General features: G+C 37.1%; 1 long non-coding RNA gene across 2 annotated transcripts in view; it reads right to left on the bottom strand.

Annotated features, from left to right (window-relative positions):
- Window positions 1-22446, bottom strand: part of LOC140505729 (uncharacterized) — a 147637-nt gene that overhangs the window by 1155 nt on the left and 124036 nt on the right. For both annotated transcript variants that reach the window (XR_011967636.1, XR_011967635.1), the window contains one exon: window positions 10680-10765. This is a non-coding gene — a long non-coding RNA (uncharacterized lncRNA). The remainder of the gene's footprint in view (window positions 1-10679; window positions 10766-22446) is intronic.

Here is a 22446-nt window from a genome sequence, read left to right as displayed (position 1 = left end):
AGGTTCAACCAGTTTGTTTGCCTCTTACTAAGCAGAGTACATCTGCTATTTTTAGAACCTTTTCTGATAGCCTAAATTACCAAAAGAGGCATATTGATGAAATTGGATTCTGAGGTCTTGTCAAGCATGAAGCAGTTAAGAGGACCTCAGAGAACTGCAACTCCAGTGGGGCAGAAAGGAAGTCATACCTGCAGTCAGGAGAGAATTGAGTTCAAATACAACTTACTATATGTTTCCATATTACTAGGAAGAAGTCATTTGAACTCTCTAAGCCACAGTTTCCTTCTCTCTATAATGGGCATAAAAATATCAGTATGCCTATCTCATGTTGCTATAAGAGTATCAGATGAGATTATACACACACATATACATATATACATACACATACATACATACACACATAAATACATATGTGCACATATATACATACACACACATGTAATGTATAAGCTCTGAACTATGTTACTATTAGATGTCAACTTAGTACAACAAAAAGAAAAATTGTGGTTAGAAACTTACTTATACTCTATGATGTAGAAAATGAAATGGGAAACCCTAAATATTTCACTGTGATCTAAGAAACTGTATGATTACCAAGTCTTCTTTCTGAGGACAAGAAGCAAATGCTGATAAGGTGCTCCACAAACATGGATGTGCACTAATAATAATCCTTCAAATTCACAAATTAGCATGTGTCAGGATGTGCCAAGAGAAAACACCGAACATTGTCTCCTTTCCTATTTTCCTTTTGTGTAGTTGTCATTAGGCTATGTGCATGGTCAGTGGCATTAGGGAATAACATAGAATATTTACCAAATGTTGGGGTGGGGTGGAGAAGCATCCTCTGTTTTGCTAGGAGTCTGACAGTCTTCTGCTTACAGGCAGGGGTTTGAACCAAATGATTTTCTGAGACCTCTTTCAGCTCAATGATTTAGTTTGTTACCAATAATGCATTAATATGTAGAAGTGCCAAGGTCAGATGTAAATAAGCAAGGACTATCAGCCCTCAGTGCTACCACAGCCACTGTGGCATGAGGGGGATATAGGTGGAGGTGAGAGGGAGAATTTCCCTGCCATAGGATTAATATGACTAATGGATCTAAGGAAGGCAGGGTTAAGTACTTGTGGGAAAAAGTCCATCAGGTCCAAAATGAGAAATACTTTCAGGGGCAAAAAGCAGAGTAGAGATGCTCTGGAATCAGGAAAGCTAAGGTAACCAGATTGAGACCAAGACTAGGTAGACAGAGCCAAGAAAGTCAAGGAGCAGAGAGCTCTGTAAATGCTGTTAGAAAAACTAAATGAAACCAAACCAAACCTCACTTAACAGTATGCTCTCTCCACCAACCTTTGAATGACTCAAAGTGGAAGTGACCCTGGTGGGATAAAGATGTCAAGGAGAGCAGGAAATGAAAGGACTTCTAAATAACTGGGTAGAGCAATTTAATCAACAGAGAAAATGAGAATAAACTATAAGAGAACTTTAATGAATTAAATATGTTTGATATATTTAACATTTCTCCACATAACTATCATTTGTGCAGAGGTGAATGAAATTAACTAGGCAGCTAGGTGATACAGTGTATAGACCACTGGATTCTAATTCAGGAATCCCTGAGTTCAAATCTTTTCTAAGACACTTACTAACCATGTGAACCCAGACTTGTACCTTAACCTCTCTTAGCTTCAGTTTCCTCAACTGGAAAATGAGGATGAACTAGCACCTATCTCACTGAGTTGTTGTGAGCATAACATTAAATAGTGTTTGTAAAGTGCTTTGCAAATCTTAAAACTCTATATAAATACTAGTTGTTGTTACTGTTGTTAATCATTTATACTGTACCTTTAGGTTTACACAACCATTTTCTTGCTTTGCAAGAAAGTAATCCAATGAGGTAGGCAGTTCAAAAATTATTTTCTCCACTGTGTCGGATAAGTTGACTAAAATCCAGAGAGATTTTCTTACTTACCACAAGTCATATTATCTAATGAACATCTGAACCATGAATAGAACTCAGGTCTTCTTGAGTCTAGCACTCTGAATCTAATGGAAAAACCTTATACCCTTGTTGAACCTTTTAATTTATAATGCAATATGATTCTGGTGCAGAAAAATTTAGGCTAATTATCCCTTTGGTGCTATTTAGTTGGTATAAAATATTCTACTTTCAATGATAAAATAATAAAGGTTTCGTGTTTAATAATACAGTCAGTAGAAACACAATAAAGTTATAATAACTGAGACAAATGTTTTGGAAATAGAACAGAAACCACTTGAAAGCATCATTAAGAATTTTTATAAATAAATTCACACTAATAATTGTCAGAATAAGTTCCACTCCTATTGTGAACACTATCTCATTTATTCCTATATGCTCTCTGTGTTATAAAATGTGTCCAATCCGAACATTATTAAGCCATGTGCAAAGTAAAAATAATACTTGAATGTAAATTTTTGGAATATTTAATTTGTATTATATTGAAAGATTTTTTTTAATGAAAATACAAAGGTCTATATAGGTCTTTAACGAGGGTTAATGTCACTGAAACTCTGATTTAGTTTCCAGTTCAAGAAGCATATTTCTTTTCAAAGGTAAGGCGCTAATGATTTCATTACCTCCTGCCTCCCATCAGATGTGGGTGGATAAGAAAAGCAGATGTTCCTAGTAGGCATCAAAAGCAGGCACCAGTGAGAAGGCACAACATTCTGAATGATCAGGTAAAGAAAGTATAATGATTGAGACATGGAGTTTGGAAAGGTGGATTTTACTATTTAATTCAAGAACCTCTCTAACTGTATTGTATTCTAAAGAGAGAGCTGGTCTTAGGGAAAGAACTAGGACAATTTGAGGGGCATCAATAGGTCTTTTTGACCCCAGACAATTTGATGCACTGGCCTGTAGCTGGGCTTGCAATTTCTAGATCACTTGGTCTTTCAGGATGAGTTTTTTTAAGGTGTTGCCTTAAAAGGCTTATTTTATCTGAAAGGGATATTTCATTACTCAATTAGTAGTAATTGCATTTTAGACCCAATTAACTTATTAGATTAACCTCAACCTTTCTTGCCAGAGCATAATAAAGTGGAAGATAGACTGACAAGATTCAATTAAGGAGTGGTATCAGGAAAAGGAGAGATCAAAGAAACTTTCTACAAATAATATATTTAATCTTTAAATGGCTTGTTCAAGGGAACTAAAAGAAAGGAGTGGTCCAGAAAGGCTGATAAAAGGGCATTTTTCTGGGATCATGATAAGGTTAAGGTGGAGAATTTAAGGAGATAAGAAAGCACAACAGATATGGAAGAGTTGACAATTCTACATCAACAACTGCCACTTGGACATTTTTGGCTGACTAAACGTCCCCTACACATCTCAAACTCAACATGGCCAAGACAAACCACCCCTGCCATAGTACCTGGATAATTGCTAAAACCTTATGATTAAATTCCTTGCCTCAAACTTCTTTCCTCCAATCGATCTTCCATTCAGCTTCCAAAGCTATTTTCATAAAGTGTAGTTTTACTTTTATCCATCCCTCTCCACTCAGTAAAAGCTCAGTAAATAGCTCCCTATTACTTCCCAAATCAAATATATAGTCCTTTATTTAGTATTTGAAGCTCTTTAGCATCTGAATCCTTCCTACCTCCCCAGTCTTCTTACACTTTCCTTCCTATGTGATCTAGCTAGATAGAATACTTCCCTCTGTGATCCAGCTAGACTAACTTGCTGTTTTTCATATGACACTCCATCTCCGATGTCTGCATTCTTATCTGTTATTGCTCATGTCTGGAATATTCCCTCTCTGCTTATTAGTGTCCCTGTCTTCCTTCAAGATGCGACATAAAATTCCATCTTCTGCAGAAGTCCTTTCCCAGTCCCCTTTAATGTTAGTTCCTTCTCTGTGAGAATATATCTAGTCTGCATGTGTCTTGTATATCAAATAATCAATAAAGACTTATTAAGTGTTTTTCTATGTGCCAGGATTTGTGCTAAGAGCTGGGAATACAAAACGAAGCTCAGAATCTAACGGGAAAAGGGACAACATGCAAACCAAACTATACAAAGAAAGTTATATTCAGGATAAATTTTTAAGAATAATTAATGGAGGGAAGGTACTAAAATTAAGAAGGGTTGGGGAAGACTTTCAGGAAAATATGGAACTTTGGTCAGGATGGACAGAAGAATTTTTAAATATAGTCCTGACTGGACCAATTCCTAACCTGCAAATGGCCAGAGACACACAAAGTGGCCAGAGACAGGTGAGTCAGGAATCAAACAGAAGTTTAATTTCAGAGTGAGGAAAACAGGCTTGCAAGCAAAATCCTCTTGAGAAGGAGGGCTTACTCACTTGTGGTAGGAGTAGGGATTTTAAGCATGAAAACCACGAAAAGGAAGGAGCCAATACAATCATTCTTAGGTCTCAAGTAAACAGTTCCCATGACAGTCCTATATGTACAGGCATTTTGGGGACAATACAGGTGTTCTTGGGTCCTATGGGAATAGTATCCAAGATATTAAGATCATTGAGCCTTGTGATTGTTTCAAGTGTTGATCACTCAGTGAGTTATAGAACCAGAGTTAGCCTGGCAGCAGTAGGAGTGCAACACCTGTTTTGGTTTACTTAGCAGTTACAAGCACAGGGATTGTTCAGAGTATCTGGAGATGTGGTTGATCACTTTCTGCTGCATTATGTCAGATGCATTCCAGTTCTCAGATCAGGATCACCTGGGAAGTAGGTAAATCATAAGTCCCAATTCTGGGTTTTTGCTGTGGCTGAGATTATCCAGAGGGTGAATGCAAAGGATTGTTTTTATGCCAAGCTCAGGGCACAGCCTGTCTACTAGTCCTTAGCTCTGAAAAACAGGGTGTCTCCTAATATCTTGACAGGACTTAAAGGTAACAAGGAAGTAAGTAGGTAGAGCTGATGAAGTAAAGGATTCCAGGCATGGAATCAAGAAAGAAGGAAAAAATTCCAGAGCCTAGAGATAAAATATCTTGTTTGTGAAACAGGCTGGAGGCCAGTGTCACTAGATCAATGAACATGTGTTGGATACTAAAGTACCTGAAGACTATAAAAGTAGATGGGGCTAGGTAAAGAAGAACTTTGAATGCCAACAGAACATTTAATATTTGATCCTGGAGGTTATAGGGGGTGACTAGATTTTATTAATTATTGTAGTGACATAATCAGAAAAATTACTTTAGTAGCTAAATGGAGGATGTAGTGGGGAATGTCTTGAGTCAGGCAGACCTCTCACGTGTGAGGTGATAAGAGCTTATACTACAGTGGTAGAATGTCAGAGGAGAGAAAGGGGCATATGTGAGAGATGCTACAAATGTGAAATTGACAACCCTCGACAACAGATTAGACTTGGGGGCTGAGAGATAATGAGAGGGCCAGGATGAATGCTAGGTTGTGAGCCTGAGGGACTAAGCAGATGGTGTTGTCTTCTGCCGTTATATGGAAGGTGGAAGGGGGGATATTTAAGAGGAAAAGATAATGAGTTCACTTTTGTACATATTGAATTAAGATGGTTTTTGGAAATCTGATTCAAAATGTCTGAAAGGCAATTGGAAATAAAAGTTTCAAAGTCAGCACACAGTTTGGGGTAGGTAGAGCAAGACATATATTTGAGACTCTTTAACATAGAGTTGGTAATTAAATCCATTGAAGTTGGTAAGATTACCAGGTGACATAGTATACTAGAAGAAGGGAAGAGGATTATAACAGTAAGGACCCCAACATACAAACAGTAAAGAGCTCAACATACAAAGTAGGGCCTGATGTACAGGTTCTTTGATAGGCTTTTCTAAAAGGAAAGCAACTTTTTGAGGCCTTGACAGTCACTGTATTGTTTAAATTTATTTATTTACTTTTAGTTTTCAACATTCATTTCCACAAGATTTTGAGTTCGGAATTTTCTCCTCATCTCTCCCTTCATCCCACCCAAAGACTCCATGCATTCTGATTACCCCTTCCCCCCAATCTGCCCTCCCTGCTATCACACTCCTCTCTTCCCTTATCCCAATCTCTTCTATTTTCTTGTAGGGCAAGAAAGATTTCTATACCATTTCCTGTATTTTTATTTCCCAGTTGCATATAAAAAAATTATTAACATTTGTTTTTAAAACTTTGAGTTCCAACTTCTTTCCCTTCCTCCCTCCCCACCCATCCCCACTGAGAAGGCAAGCAATTCAATACAGGTTTTACATGTATAGTTATGAAAAAGATTTCCATAAAAGTCATGTTGTGATGACTATATTTTCCTCCATCCCATCCTGCCCCCCATTCATTCTCTTCTCTCTTTTGACCTTGTCCCTCTCCTACAGTGTTTACTTCTAACTACCCCCTCCTTCCATTTGCCCTCCCTTCTATCATCCCCCCTTTTTCCCTACTTTTCAGTAGTATAAGATAGATTTTCATACCAAGTTGTGTGTGCATGGTATTTCCTCCTTAAGCCACATGTGATGAGAGCAAGCTTCACTTTTTCACTCTCACCTCCCTCCTTTTCCCCTCCATTGAAAAAGTTGTTTCTTGCCTCTTTTATGAGCAATAATTTACCCCATTCCATTTCTCCCTTTTTCCTCCCAATATATTCCTCTCACACCCATGAATTTGAATATTTGGAAATCATCCCTTCCTATTCAACTTACCCTGTACCATATATATATATATATATATATATATATATATATATATATATACACACACATATATATGTATATATGTGTGTGTGTGTGTGTGTGTGTGTAATCCCTCAACTACTCAAATACTGAGAAAAGTTTCAAGAGTTACAAATATTATCTTTCCGTGTAGCAATGTAAACAGCTCAACATTAGTAAGTCACTTATGATTTCTCTTTCCTGTTTACCTTTTCTCTTGATTCTTGTGTTTGAAAGTCAAATTTTTTCTCCAGCTCTGGTCTTTTCATCAATAATGCTTGAAAGTCCTCTATTTCATTGAATGACATTTTTTTCCCTGAAGTATTGTACTTAGTTTTGCTGGGTAGGTGATTCTTGGTTTTAATCATAGCTCCTTTGATTTTTGGAATATTGTATTCCAAGTCCTTCAATCCCTTAATGTAGAAGTTTCTAGATCTTGTGTTATCCCGATTGCATTTCCACAATACTTGAATTTTTTTTTTCCTGACTGCTTGCAAAGTTTTCTTCTTGGGAACTCTGGAATTTGGTTACAATATTCCTAGGATTTTTTATTTTGGAATCTCTTTCAGGAGGTGATCGGTGGATTCATTTAATACTTATTTTACCTTGTGGTTCTAGAATATCAGGTCAGGTTTCTTTGACAATTTCATGTAAGATGAAGTATAGACTCTTTTTTTTTTTGTATCATGACTTTCAGGTAGTCCCATAATTTTTAAATTATCTTCCCTGGATATATATTCTAGGTCAGTTATTTTCCAATGAAGTATTTCACATTGCCCACTATTTTTTCATTCTTTTGATTTTGTTTTATAATTTGTTGATTTTTCATGAAGTCATTAGCTTCTATCTTCTCCATTCTAATCTTTAAGGAATTATTTTTTTCAGTGAGCTTTTGGATCTCCTTTTCTATCTGGCCAGTTCTGATTTTTAGGGCATTCTTCTCCTCATTGGCTTTTTGAATCTCTCTTGCCATTTGGGTTAGTCTGTTTTTTAAAGTGGTATTTTCTTTGACGTTACTGAGTCTCCTTTAGCAAGCAGTTGACTTGTTTTTCATAATTTTCTTGCATCACTCTCATTTCTCTTTCCAGTTTTTACTCTACTTATCTTACTTGATTTTCAAAATCCTTTTTGAGCTCTTTCATGCCCTGAGACCAATTCATATTTTTCTTGGAGGCTTTGGATGGAGGAGCTTTGACTATGTTATCTTCTGTTTGCATGCTTTGGTTTTCCTCCTCACCAAAGTAAGCTTCTGTACTTTGATTCTTTTTCCGGTTTTTGCTCATTTCCCCACCCAATTGCTTGACTTGTGAGCTCTTTGTCAAGGTAATTCTCTGCTTTCAGTGGGAGTGGGATGAATATTGTCAGTTGGTCGATGCCCCCCATCACAATCTGTGGGCCTAGAACTCCAGCAACAGTTGCAGTCTTTGCCCCTACTGCTGCTGTGGCTATTGCTTGTTCCTTAGCCCCATCCCTCCTCAGCTGCCCTGGGGTTGGGGCCCGACTACTCCATTGTCCCATACTGGTCCCACAGGTTTTTCCCACTGATCTTCCAATCTGTCCTCAGCATTTTGGGGTCATGAAGTCTGGAAACCATCGCAAGTGTGAGGTATTCAGTCTCCCCAAGGCCTGCTCAGGGCACCTCTGTATTCTTTTGGCCCACATTGGACTGTGCTCTACCGCCTGAGTGTCACAATAGATACTTCCCAGCAACCTTCCAGACTGTCTTGGGCTGGAGATATGCTTCACTCTGTCATTCTGTGTGTTCTACAACTCTAGAATTTGTTTAGAGCCATTTTTACAGGTATTTGGCTGGACTTGGTGGGAGCACTCTAGCAAATCCACACTATTATTCTGCCATTTTAAAAATCACTTTAATCAAGTACATATATCATTCACTTAGTTCAGGGGGAAAAGTCAGTACCCTGAACTTCAGAGAAAATACATAGTAATCAAAATCAACAGACAGAGTTTGCAACTGTCTGACAGATCAACAGACAGATAACTGCTTGACCATACATAAATAGTTACCAGAGAGAGAAGCACCAATATCTAGGTTTTCAAAGCTGGGAGCCAGGGGGACTTAGTGGCTGCCCATGTCTTACCTGGTCAAATAAACACGACCAATGAGTAAGCCCTAAAGTACAACTTCACCTCAGGCTTTTTATACACATTTCAGAGCCAAAGGACATCACAACTCTTAAGAATCAGTACCTCACTAGAAAATTAACAAAAGATGTGGGCCTTCCCTAATGGACAGTCCCATTAATGAAAGGAGAATGTCTTTAAACCCACATAGTTACCATTACAAGAATGTAGGACAAAACTTTGAGGTAATTAAAGGGTATGATTTGGAAGACAATTCAACAATAGAGACAGAGGAGTATATGTACCCTAGTTATTTACATTTGTTGCCTCCTACAACAACCCATCCCCATTAGAATAGGAGATGTTTTTCAGATTTAGTTTTAGGTTAGGGTTCTTTTTGCCTTCTTCATCCCTAGGGCTTGGGTCAGTTGTTAACCCATAGTAAACACTTAATAAGTGCTTGTTGATTACACCAAGATTGCACTAAGACTGGCTTGATGAAAATGATGGGGAAATTCAGGAGCTGCTAAATGAAAAATGAGAACTTCACAGGATTTACCAGCAGGAGAGTTCATCCACCTCTAAGAAGGTAGCATTTTATTCCATCAAAAGCAAAGTACAAGCAAAGCTTAGAGAGATGCATGATTCCTGGTTCAGTAAGAAGGCAAATAGAATTCAGTTTTATGCCAACAGTAATAATCCAAAGCACCTTTATGATCCCCTGAAAGCTATTTATGGACCAAATATCTCTGGTGCATCACAACTACTCAGTGCTGATGGAGCCACATAGATTAATGATAAGGACATGATCCTAGAGAGATGGGCTGAACATTTCCATAGTGTTCTCAACAGACCATCATCCATCAATGCTGAGGTCACTGACTATTTACTTCAGGTTAAAATCAATCCCGCCTTAGATGAACTTCCAACTGAAGAAGAGGTTTTGAGGGTCACTAGGCTCCTTTCATGTGGCAAAGAACCTGATTCTATTCCAGCTGAGGTTAACAAGGTAGGGGGACCATTGTTCATACAAAAACTGACTGAAATTTTCTATGTTATATGGCAAGAGGAGGTTATCCCTCAGGAATTCAAGGATGCCTCCATTGTTCGTCTCTATAAAGGTAAAGGGAGTAGTTTGTCCTGAGACAATCACGGGAGGAGGAGGGGTCTCTCTCTTAGTAATTGCTGGCAAGATTCTTGCTAGAGTCCTCCTTAATAGGCTGATCCTTCAAATGGAAGATGGTCATCTGCCTGAGAGCCAGTGTGGCTTCAGGAAGGGCCGAGGAACAGTTAATATGGTGTTGCTGCCCAACAACTCCAGGAGAAATGCCAGGAGCAGAACAGAGGTCTGTGCACAATGTTTGTAGATCTGGCCAACGCCTTTGACACTATAAGTCATGAGGGCTTATGGAAAATTATGTCAAAATTTGATTGCCCAGAGAAGATCATCAGAATTGTATATCAATTTCATGATGGCATGTTTGCCAGGATTCTGGACAGTGGACAATGCTCTCATGCCTTCCCAGTCACCAAAGGAGTGAAACAGGGCTGTGTGCTTGCTCCCATGCTTTTTACCATGATATTTTCACTCATGTTGTCAAATGTTGTCAATGAGGATGAACACAGCATCAAGGTCAACTACCATACTGATGTTCACGTTCTTCAATTTGAAAAGGCTACAAGTCAAGACCAAAGTGGATGGAGTTTTGGTGCATGATTTTCTATTTGCAGATGATTGTGTACTCAATGCAGCCTCTGAAGCTGAGGTATAACAAAGCATGGATCAATTCTCTGCTGCCAGTGCTAATTTTGGCCTAACAATTAACACCCAGAAAACACAGGTGCTTCATCAACCACCATGACACTATCCATATGTGGAATCATCACTTACAAAAAAATGGAGAAGGTTTGAATGCTGTGGATAAGTTTACTTACCTTGGTAGCATACTTTCCAGGGATGTACACGCTGACAATGAGATTGGCACACATATTGCCAGAGCTTGCTCAGTGTTTGGGAGGCACTGAAGAAAAGTTTGGGGGAAAAGAGGTATTAGACTGACCACCATACTGAAAGTCTACAGAGCCATTGTGCTAACATCACTGTTGTTTGCCTGTGAAACATGGACAGTCTACTAGTGCCATGCCAAGAAACTGAATCGTTTCCATTTGAACTTTTTAGGAAGCTTCTGAGGATCACCTAGCAGGACAAGGTACCAGACACTGAAGTCCTTGATCAAACTGAACTCCCAAGCACTCAAACTGTGCTTCAGAGAGCATAACTCCAATGGGCTGGCCATGTTGTTAGAATGCAAAATGTATATTTGCCAAAAAGACTATTTTATAGAGAACTCACATGGGGCAGGTGATCACATGGTGGTCAGAAGAAGTGATACAAAGACACTCTCAAGGTCTCTTTTAGGAATTTTGGATCTGATTGTGTGATGTGGGAGACACTGGCACAGGACCACTCAACATGGCATGACTACATCAGAGAAGGTGCTGTGCCCTATGAACAAAGCCAAATTGAAACAGTGCAAAGGAAACATTGAATGTGCAAATTTGCAGTATCCACCCCAAATGTTCACGTGGACTATCTGTGCCCAATCTGTGGCAGAGCATTTTGAGCTCATATTGGTCTGATAAGCCACAGATGGACACACTGAAACTTTACTTTATCATGGTAAGGTCATTTTGGTCTTCTTTGAGAATGAAGGACAACAACCAACCAACCAGCTTATTGATTAAATAATAGGCATGCTAATTCAAGTATATGAGGTATTTAAGGACTAACAAAATGTGGAGTAGGCCAACTGTTTAAATCCAAAATATGCAAAGTAAAGGGAATAAATTTCAGTTCAGGGTGTAATAAGTAGGTCAGATTGGCATAAGTACTTGTGTGAAGGACTCCACGAGTGAGTTCTAAAGAGGGACTGAGACAAAGGATTTGGATCCACTAGGTCAAAGAGTATTTCACCACTAAGCAGTATAGTACTCTTGAAAGTACTGTGGGAAATAAACCACTTTAATAAAATTTAAGGTATTGCTCATTTGATATATGAATAATTTGGTTATTGAAAGGAGCTGGAAATTTTAATGGCAAACTGCCCTCATATCTTAGAAGTAGAGGGCAAAGTAGAAATTGAAAGAATCCACTGATCCATCTGAAAGAAATCTAAAAAAGAAAACTCCAAAATGTATTATAACCAAATTTGAGAACTCCCAGGTCAAGGAGAAAATATTGAAAGCAGTGAGAAAACAATAATTTAAATACTGTGGAGGCAGTCAGGATCACACAAGGTTTAGTAGCTATCACATTAAGAAAGCAGAATATAATATTCTGGAAGGCAAAGAAATTAGGGTAATAACCATGAATAACATAACTGACAAAACTGAGTATAATCATACAAGGCAGAAAAAAATGGGAATTTAATAAAACAGAGGAATTCCAGATATTCCTAATGAAAAGACCAGAGCTGAATAGATAACTTGACATTCAAACACAATATTCAAGAAAGGCATAAAAGGTAAACATGAGTGAAAAGTCATGCAGAATTTAATACAATTGAACTGTTAATATTGTCAAATGGAAAGATGATAAATAGAAATCCTAAGGCCTTTATGATTATTAGGGCAGTTAGAAGGAGTCTACATAGAAGGAAAATTGATCATGTTGGAATGATCTAAAAAAACAGATGTGAGAAAAAAAGATGCACTGGGAGAATGGGGAAGGGAGAAGAGGAATAGGGAGAAAATATTTCAAATAAAAGAAGTTCACAAGGAAGAACTTTTATAATGGAAGGGAAAAAAGGGAGTGGGTAATGCTTGAACCTCACTCTCATCTGAACTGATTCAAAGAGGGAGGACTGTGTACACAAACTTGGGTTTAGCCTGTTGCATGTTGGTAAGGGAAAGAAAAGAATTAAGAGGAAGCAGACCAAGGTAACTGTTAGTTTCTCCCTTTAACTGTCATTGTGCATGGTGAGGAAAGGCAGGCAAATCAGGCAAAGTATTTGTCAAGTTTTCAAGTAGAAGTGACTCCTTAACAGGATCCTTACAGAGATGAAGGAGTAGTGTGTGTGTGTGTCTGTGTGTGTCTGTGTGTGTGTGTGTATGTGTACATTAGATATTCTCTCTGCTTACAGATTTTGCTTATCCAGATACAAACTCTTTTGTAAAAGTTTTATCGTGAACACTATCCCTTTTGTCTTAACCATATTTAAAAAAAATAATAATAATCACTTCTAATTTGAGTTTTTCTTCACTAACTTCCAAAGATTGTTTCTTGCTTTTCTTTGGGAGTTTTAAGGAATATAACTTCTATATGTCTGTCTGCTTCTCTCTCTCTCTCTCTCTCTCTCTCTCTCTCTCTCTCTCTCTCTCTCTCTCTCTCTCTCTCTCTCTCTCTCTCTCTCTCTCTCTTTCTCTCTCTCTCTCTCCCACTTTCTACCTCCTTTACTACACCAAACAGTATTTTCTCCAAATCCTTTTCCTCTAATTAAAAATTAATTATTCTAACACATCCTTCATTGGTGCTCTTCCACACAGTAGTCTGCTCTAGAATCAATTATCTCTTTCATTTCTTGGCACTTCCATGAGTATCTTTCTCCACATTTTTTCTCCTGTTTCTACTTTCTGATACCTTCTTTCACATTTTAACTCCTCTGCATCTCATTTCCCTCATTCTCTCTCCTCCTTTATTTCTTGGATCCTTCTACCTTCTACCTTCCCTGGTCAGGAAACTGGACTCTTCAGCCAGTATTTGTAAGCAGGTAACTATATGAATAAAAATAATTAATACAAAATCTAATGCCATTTTAGCTACAATGATTTTTTTTAAATGTCAGGGAATGAATCATCTGCCTTTTATAAAGTATACTTATTTCTGAGGTGTTCAGGTTATATTATTGTCCTTTTCTAGATAGAGAAACTGAGGGTTGATGAGATCAAAATTATATAGCAAACAGACAACAAAGCCAAGATTGTACCTCAGTACTTTTCAAATGTGCCCTTTCATTTTTAACTCCCACTCCCACTAACCTAAGTCAGTCCATTTTTTTTTCTGCTCTTTGTTGTTCAGTCGTTCAGTCATATCTTACTCTTCATGAACCCATGGAACATACAGTTTGCTCTATAGCCTCTTAAACAGTCTCCTAGTAACCAGTCTTGGCTTACTCCAACCCATCCTGCATTTTGTTGGCTGATTAATCATCCTATTGCATACTTGTGTTAAGTTGTTCTCCCACCCAAAAAGCTTGAAGAGTTCCTATTTCAGGATGGTTAAGTTAAAAATCTTTAGCTTCCAGCAAATACCTTCACCAGTCTGGAAAAATTTACTACCTCTCATCATATGCCCTATCCTAAAGTCAAACTGGGCTTTGCACTACTCTGTATCATGTCTTTTTTTCTCTCATGCCTTTGCTGACAGCATCATTTAAGTTACTGAATGCCCTCCTCCCACTCTGCTGATATATTCCTATAAGATTCAGCTCAGATGTGACTGTCCATAATGCAGTCCTTGTTGCCTATAATTTTCGCCATGCTCTTTTTCTCCTCTGAATATTCATATTTATGAATTTATCACATTCTACTCTAATTTCATACACACATATATGTATGTATGTATGTACGTACATACATATGTATGTATGCATGTGTGTATATGAACATGTAGGTGACACAGTAAAAAGAGTGTTGGACCTGGAGTCAGGAAGACTTATCTTCATGAGTTCAAATCTGGCCCCAGATACTTGCTAGCCATGTGACCCTGGGCAAGTCACTTAACTCTGTTTGCCTAAGTTTCCTTATTTATAAAATGAGCTGGAGAAGGAAATTGCAAACCAGTCCAGTATCTTTGCCAAGAAAATCCCAGATAGGATCATGAAGAGTCAGAAGTGACTGTAATGACTCAACAACAACAACCATCCTCAGTGCCTTACACAAATGAGGAAATTAAAAATTTATAGAATAATGTTAAATAAATTAATATATCAGTAGAATTTAACAACTGATTAGATGTATGGAAGAGAAAAAGTTTCAACAGAGATTTATGGTAGCATAATAGTCTCCAAAGAATTTGATAGTATAAAAACTGAGATCAAATTTGGGGGGAGGGAAATAAAAATGAGAAATTAATATGGTATAGTATTCAATCAATTTCCCTCTCAAATAGTTGGTTAAAAATTTATTGAAATAAAAATACATAACAACAAAATTTATACCAATGCTTTATAATAATATCATTCATAAGTGTAATTGATACAAAGTAATTGACCTAAAATATAGCTCAGAAACTGCCTCAGTCAGCAAACATCTGACTTACTTGCAGAGAAAGATGAGTGCCAAAGGAAATCTAATTAAAATACATTCTATTTTTAAAATATTATTAAGAATTATGATGAATAGAGAAGCAGGGAAATATTTTTAAAAATCAGAATTTAAGTAAAATTTTGGAAGATATCTAAGTACAATTATCTCAAGGGCATTGAAGAATGAAATAAGAAAGTGAACTGCAGACAGAAGAAAAACAGAAAAATATTTGGCCCAAACATTTTAACAAACTGTTTCTTCCATCAAAGAAAGTGAAATCACCACACATGGACTCCAACATGATGGTCCCCAAAGTGATTATAGAGGGGTCAAAAATGACACTAGAGAGAACAAAAGCAAGAAAGCTAGTTGGAATGGATCAAGTAAATATATAGAGAGAATATTTATCATGCTAGAAGCAATATAATTGTAAAAGTATTGCTACAAGGTACCTAAAACAGGTAAAGCACCAAAGAAGTGGAAAATAATCTCAGAGCTTATTAACATACAATGGTACCTGAGAACATCAGCAACACACACATATATATACATATATGTGTATATATGTGTATATATGTATATATGTATGTATATACATGTATATATATGTATATACATACTCTCCCATCTATACAAAATCTTTGTGAGAGTTATCTTTACATGAATTGAGAGCAATCTTATAAAGAAATCACTAGGGAACAAATATGCTATCACAAACAATATTTAGCAATGAATCACAATGGTGCGATCTCACAATTAACTAGAAGTTCTTAAAAATATGCAATCCCATTGTACTTATAATTAATTGATGATATAAATGTATTTTGTTGAGTCCAACAACATCTCTTCCTACTGATTCTTTTACAGTAAAGTGTCTCCCATTTGTAGATCAAGATCCTTCAGGATTCCTTAGAAGAAATCACATCTCAAATAACCATTTAATTCAACCTCTCATAAGTAACTTCAGATGAAGATATGGAGAAAACTTCAACTACATATATATATATATATATATATATATATATATATATATATATATATATATATATATGTATGTATGTATGTGTGTATGTATGTATATACACACAAGCATACATATATACATATATATGCATGTGTATTTATGTGTGTGCATGTGTGTATGCATGTGTATGTTCACTATATTGACTATTGTGAGAGAAGACAGCAATAGAGGATCCAAGTAGAAGACATTTCCTGTGACTATTGTGTAGATTGCATCAAGCCCCAGGGCATTTCGGTACATCCTGGATGAGGTTAGCAATCGCAGTCTGTACATCTTACTCACACACATGCCTACACACACACACACACACACACACACACACACACACAGAAAGAAATGAAGAATGTATATTGATTATATTTCAAGACACATTTCATTGACAACCTATTGAGTTTGTCCAACAATAGGTATATTTTGAATAGTCAGTACAAATTGACAGTGAAGTAGGCCTTGAGTTGAATTACAGGACCCCTTACTGACTCCAAACTTCCCATCAAATGAAAAGACTGTCTTTACCAGTGTTGATGCAAAGCAGTGAGATGTAGGTATCATTGCATCAGAGGAGTTCAAAAAGATTATCACATAAAGATAAAAGAAGAGGCCTAAGGTGTATGTAAGCAGGTTATAATTCAAAGCCAAATACAAACTTCAATGAAGTACATAAATAAAGGACATCATCAAGGAATTTTATCACAGGAAAGGAAGATGGGCTGGTCAAACAATAAGAAGAAGAGACAATATGTGAGCAGACTATTCCACTGATATCATCATGATGTGGGGAGAAATTGAGGAAGGTCTTCTACACATTGGATGGAATACTGTTATGAACTTTGGGAGAACACTGACATGAGTTGTAGAGAATGAACAACCATGAATATTATAATTAATATCACTAGAAAGAACTACCAAAATAAGATCAGAGATCTTTTTGAATAGAGAGAGGCAATATGGGGAATGGATAGAATGTTAGAATTGGCAGTCAGGAAAATCTGGGTCCAAATCTGTCTTTGAAAATTAGTAGCTCTATGGCTAAGGGGATTTCATTTTTCCTCCCTGAGACTTAGGCATCTGTACTTATAATGTATCTTTGCTTATTGTTTATGCAATTTTACTTAATGGGAAGGTCTTTCTCATCCATTTGACCCATGTGACCTGCTTGGGTCACATGGAAGCCTGAGTCGCATGGAGCCAGTGGTGGGAAGAGTTTGATGAACAAGTGGAACAGGAAGCATAGAACAGGAAGAGAAGGAGCTACAGCAGAGTTGAGAAGAAATTGGTAAGAGTCTAGTCAGAGCTAGAAAGGATGCAGGCAAGCAGGCTGCTGGCTAGTGTGAGTGAAAGAGCTTGTTTGTGATTTTCTTTAAAGTAACCTGTTTGTGATTTGTTTAATGTTTGTGAAAAGTTTGTGTTTAAAGTTTGTGAAAAGCCTAGCAGAGAGGAAGGCTTGGGAATGGTGTTGTTCTCTGCACTTTTATTGTGTATAGGTTTTGGTTACTATGATGGATTTGACTTTCTGGTGTCTGAATAAATGTTTTGGTTCTGTCTTGCATGTGGAGAGCGTGTTGTGTTTCTTGATTCAGAATTGAGCTGAGATATTCATGGCCACCAGAGGTACTGTGAACATTCCATTGGTACTACAGCATTTCACTTCAACTGTGTGTCATAGATGAGATGTAATCTGCATTTGTTAGGATAGTTCACAAGTCCTTAAGATATGTGGAATAAATAAGAACTATGACATTTTTGGTATAGATAATGTGAATTCTCTGCCTGAGCTACTAAAAGGTATGCCAAAGTAATAAAGTCTTTACTCATCTTCATGAGTGTATACCTATTGTCAGATTCTGAATTCCACTGGAAGGTCCTACCAAATTCCAGTTGCTCTCTAAGGACCCTGAGAGAATACCACACATGCACACATTATAGCACTTAATACCTTTTGACAATTATGATGATATATGGTCAGAGAACTGAAGTTTGTTGACCTTGGTCACCAGTTCCCTTTTAATTCACTGCACTGTCACTTCACAGACATGATTTAAAACACTAACCTGGGGCTCAAAAAAGAAAAGTGGAAATTGAAAAATCTAGCTTAACTTCAAGGAGACAGTGGTTCTGTACCAACCCATCACACCTAATTTAATGCAATTAAGCATGATTGGCACTTTCTTTTCAGGAAGGAATTAGAGTCAAGCTGACAAGGAGAAAGAATAACTTTTCCTTCTTCAAGTAGACAGCATTCCCTAGGGCAAAGTTGAGCTAATTGGCAGAACAGAATGTAGACAATAAAGGAGAAAGCCACTGTCAACTGATGCCACTTCCTTTATTATCTTAAGTGATGCCCCTCCATTTAAAGCTATGTAAAATTCCTATTTGGCTTGGAAAGGGAGCTTAGCATTTTAATTGGAAGAAATTTGTTTGAAACATTTTAAATCTAACACTCAAAATGTCAATCAATTGTATACAGGTAATGAAATCGATCTGTTGTCTTTCAGTACAACAGAGAATGTAGCTCAGAGATTTTTTACTTTTCCTGACACAGTCAAAATTAAATAGTGATTTATTGTCAGTGTGCTAAAGGGAAGCTTATCAACTCAAAAGACATTCTTTCCCAGAATGACTTATCCCCCATTGAAGAAACTCTTGAAAGGCTTTACAATTTTCTAACATTTTAATCAATGCTAGTAGTAACTCATTTCCGTTTGCCATTTTTATTGCCTACAGTTCAGATGCTTAAAGATCCATTCATTTTATAAAACTATCTCCTAAGGTATGGAGAGGTTATGATCTGTATCAGTTGTGACTGTAACCACACTGATGAAATAAGGACTGTTTGGCAGTACTGAAGTATCCTTTGAAGCTAAAAATATGAGCTAGAGAATTATTCATTAATTCAAAATGTATTTACTCAAAAGTTATTAAAGTTTGAACATTGAGGATACAAAGCCAAATAAATAAATAAATAATGCTTGACCTCAAGGAACTTAGATCTTAATGGGGATAAATAGCATGCTCACAAATAAGTAACTATGAAATATATGCAAGTGTATGGTTAAATAATTGGGTAGTGCTAATACCTAGATGGACAAAAATATTCTGAATTTGAAAGAACTTACATTAAGGAGAGGAAGGAATGCAGTTCAGGCATGGGGGCAGATTATACAAAGACATAAAGATGGGAAATAAATGCAATCTATGAAGAATGATGACTAGGCCACTAAAGTGGAATAAAGCAATGCAAATGCAAGCCAACCATTGTCTCTGACCAGGGAAGAGACAAAGACACCTGTGCAGCTATCTCAGTCCCAAGGTCACAAGTACACATGGCTATACTTGTACCATGAAAGCTAAAGAGTAGTTGCAAATGCACCATGCAGGAGGGGGCTTTTGGAGTCCTGGGAACCTTGACCTGCCAGTTTAGGTGTAGCTTAGACCAGATCATCCCAGGGATTAAAGTCCTTAATAACTCATCTTGAGAGTCATACAGGATATTGAAGACCCAGTACAAAGAACCTCAATATCCAAGGGATGTGGTTAAACCCAAGAGGAAGAAAAGGTCATCACAGGAGTACAGGTAGCAAACAGTAAGAATAAAAAAGGCCACTTACCCTACCTAAAAGCACAGTGGGGTGCTAAACATAGTCCTGCACAAAGTCCCACTTTAAGAGCTAGAGTAGGAAAATGAGTAAACCAAAGAAGACAACCAGCAATATGAAAGATTTTATTGTACCATAGAAGTATTGGAAGTCCTCTAAAACCACCTTAGTAGGAGAGAGTAGCTCCATAACTACTGAAAACAGTGAATTAAAAGAAAATTGAGTTTCTGCAGAGATTACATGTACACCAAGAATAAATGAAGCAAGAGATTAAGAATGAAAAAATTAGTTCTGTATAAAAAAAATTAGGAGAATAAATAATTTAGAGGGGAAAACTGCAAACCTTACCTAAGTAACTTACTGACACTAGAAGAGGAAAAAAATCTGACTACATGAGAGCAAAAATATTAGGGCAAAATCAAAAGACTGAAAAAAGAAACAGAAGAAAAAGTAAAATAGGTAACATAAAAAGTAATTTGGATTACATGTCAAGGCACTTAAGAATCATTGGGGACTTCCAGATCATATGAGGGAAAAGATAGAGAAATTGTCATTTCATTTAATCTCTATGACCTCTCAAATGTCTCCAAAATAGGAATTCAATGCAAAAGATAGTACAATTTCAGCTGTCTCTATGATCTAGGACACCTAGAATGCAAAAGAATGATTAAAAAAACCCAAAGCATTAATTGACGCTTCCTGATTCTGAACTCGCTTAGCACTCCTCCCCTACCTTGCACACTGTCACCATCAAAGTTACTGTAGTAGATTCAAGAAAATAATACAGGCTGATAATAAAATCCCTTCTATGCCCATGCCTCCCTTTTTATCCAGTGCTAAAGTTCTACCCTGTGAAAATTTTCCTTGACTATAAGTGACATCCAGGTGGCAACAGCAACTCAGGAGGAGAAGTTTGCTGGGGGACACAGCCTTATAGCATGGGAGCTGCAGAGCTCTGAACTGTTAAGTGTCAGGACAAAGAACATAAGGAGTAGAGGAAATGGGACACTGGGACAGAAGACTATATGTATGAGGGTGTGGATATGTTCAGCACTTCAGCAAACCTGAGGAAAAAGAGCACAGCATTCATCTGGGGCCAGGTCTGTCCACCAAAAATTCACTTGAGGCAGAAGACTGGGATGGTGAACCATGAGCTGCACATTATGGAAGGATCATAAGAAGCTTTGAGATACAACCATCAAGGAAACCACAATTAGAATGGGGAAGACACAAAGTGGGTAATAAGGAATTTAATGGGACTAAAGCCCTGAAAAAAATACCAAATATTTTAGGAAGATGAAAGTCCAAAGACATTAGATATAAACAGATAGATTAATGGGCAAAAAAACTCATAAAAATAGAAGGAAATGTAGCCTACATATATAGTAAGTGAGTTTAGGTATTTGTGAATAAATACTGCAAAATGAAGGAAAATGATTCAACTCAAAAATATAGAACCAGGTGTGGCCAAGATGTTAAAGAAAAAGCAAAGACTCACCTGAGCTCTTTTCCAAACAATTTTAAATTATGTCTCAAAGTCAATTCTAGAGTATCAGAACCCACAGAGTAAAGGAATGAAATAATTTTCCAGCCCAAGACAATTTAGAAGTTCAACATGAGTGAGAAGTGGAACCCAGTCCAAAGCATGGCACGGCAGCACAGAACATGTCTGAGTAAACCAGGAGCAGGTCTTGGAGATGACTGAATCAGTAGCAGCAGTAGTAGCTTCCAGAATTCTTAGCCCATAGATATTAAGGGAGTCAAACAAATAGAAGATTATCAGGGTCCCTTTCCTTGCACAAGGGACAGGACTGTATTATACTTCCCATACTTGGATCTGGGTCACAGTCCAAGGTCTTAATCCCAGGGTGAGGAGAAGCACTAGCACCCCAGAGTCTGTGGCAACCAGGTGGTTGGAAACCTCTTCACCGTTTCAGGATGGAAAAGAGTGTTTGTGGTCACTCACAGACCAGCACACAGTACAGGAAAGTAGTAGACACAACTGTCTGTAGATCATACCGCCTTGAAAGAACCCAAAACTTACAGGTCTATGGAATTTCCTCTGAAAACAGTTCCACAAAAAACCTTAATCTTGGGATGATACTCCCCCTACGCTTTAAGCAGAGCTTCACTTTTAGCATAGAATTAAATGTCAAGAAATAAGTTGGAAAATGAGTAAAGAGTTGAAAATGATGCTGACCATAGAAAGTTACTATAGTGACTGAGAATATCAAAACACAAACTCAGAAGAAAACACAATCCATACTCCTACATCAAAAACCTCAAAGAAAAATATGAATTGGCCCCAGGCCATGGAAGAACTAAAAAAAAAAAAAAAAGATTTTTTAATCAAGTAAAAGAGGTAGAGAAAAAGACTGGGAAGAGAAATGAGAGTGATACAAGAAAATAATGGGGGTGAAAGTTAAGAGCTTGGTAAAGGAGGCAAAGAAAATTCTGAAGAAAACAATACCTTAAAAAACAAAAAACCAAATGGTAAAAAAGATAACAAAAATCCAATGAAGAGAAGAATGCCTTGAAAATCAGAATTGGACAAATCCAAAAAGATATATAAAAATTCACTAAAGAGCAGAATTCTTTCAAAAGCAGAATTGCCAAATGGAAAAAGAGATACAAAAATTCACTGAAGAAAAGAACTCTTTAAAAAGTAAAGTTGATCAAATGGAAAAAGAGGTACAAAAACTCACTGAAGAAAACAATACCTTTAAAACTAGAAGTAGATAGATAGAATCTAATGACTTAATGGGACATCAAGAAA

This window comes from Notamacropus eugenii, chromosome 5 (genome assembly GCF_028372415.1).
Source record: "Notamacropus eugenii isolate mMacEug1 chromosome 5, mMacEug1.pri_v2, whole genome shotgun sequence".
Classification (NCBI taxonomy): domain Eukaryota; kingdom Metazoa; phylum Chordata; class Mammalia; order Diprotodontia; family Macropodidae; genus Notamacropus; species Notamacropus eugenii.
The sequence above is the reverse complement of the archived record's forward strand: the minus strand, read 5'-3'. Positions and strand labels throughout refer to the sequence as shown.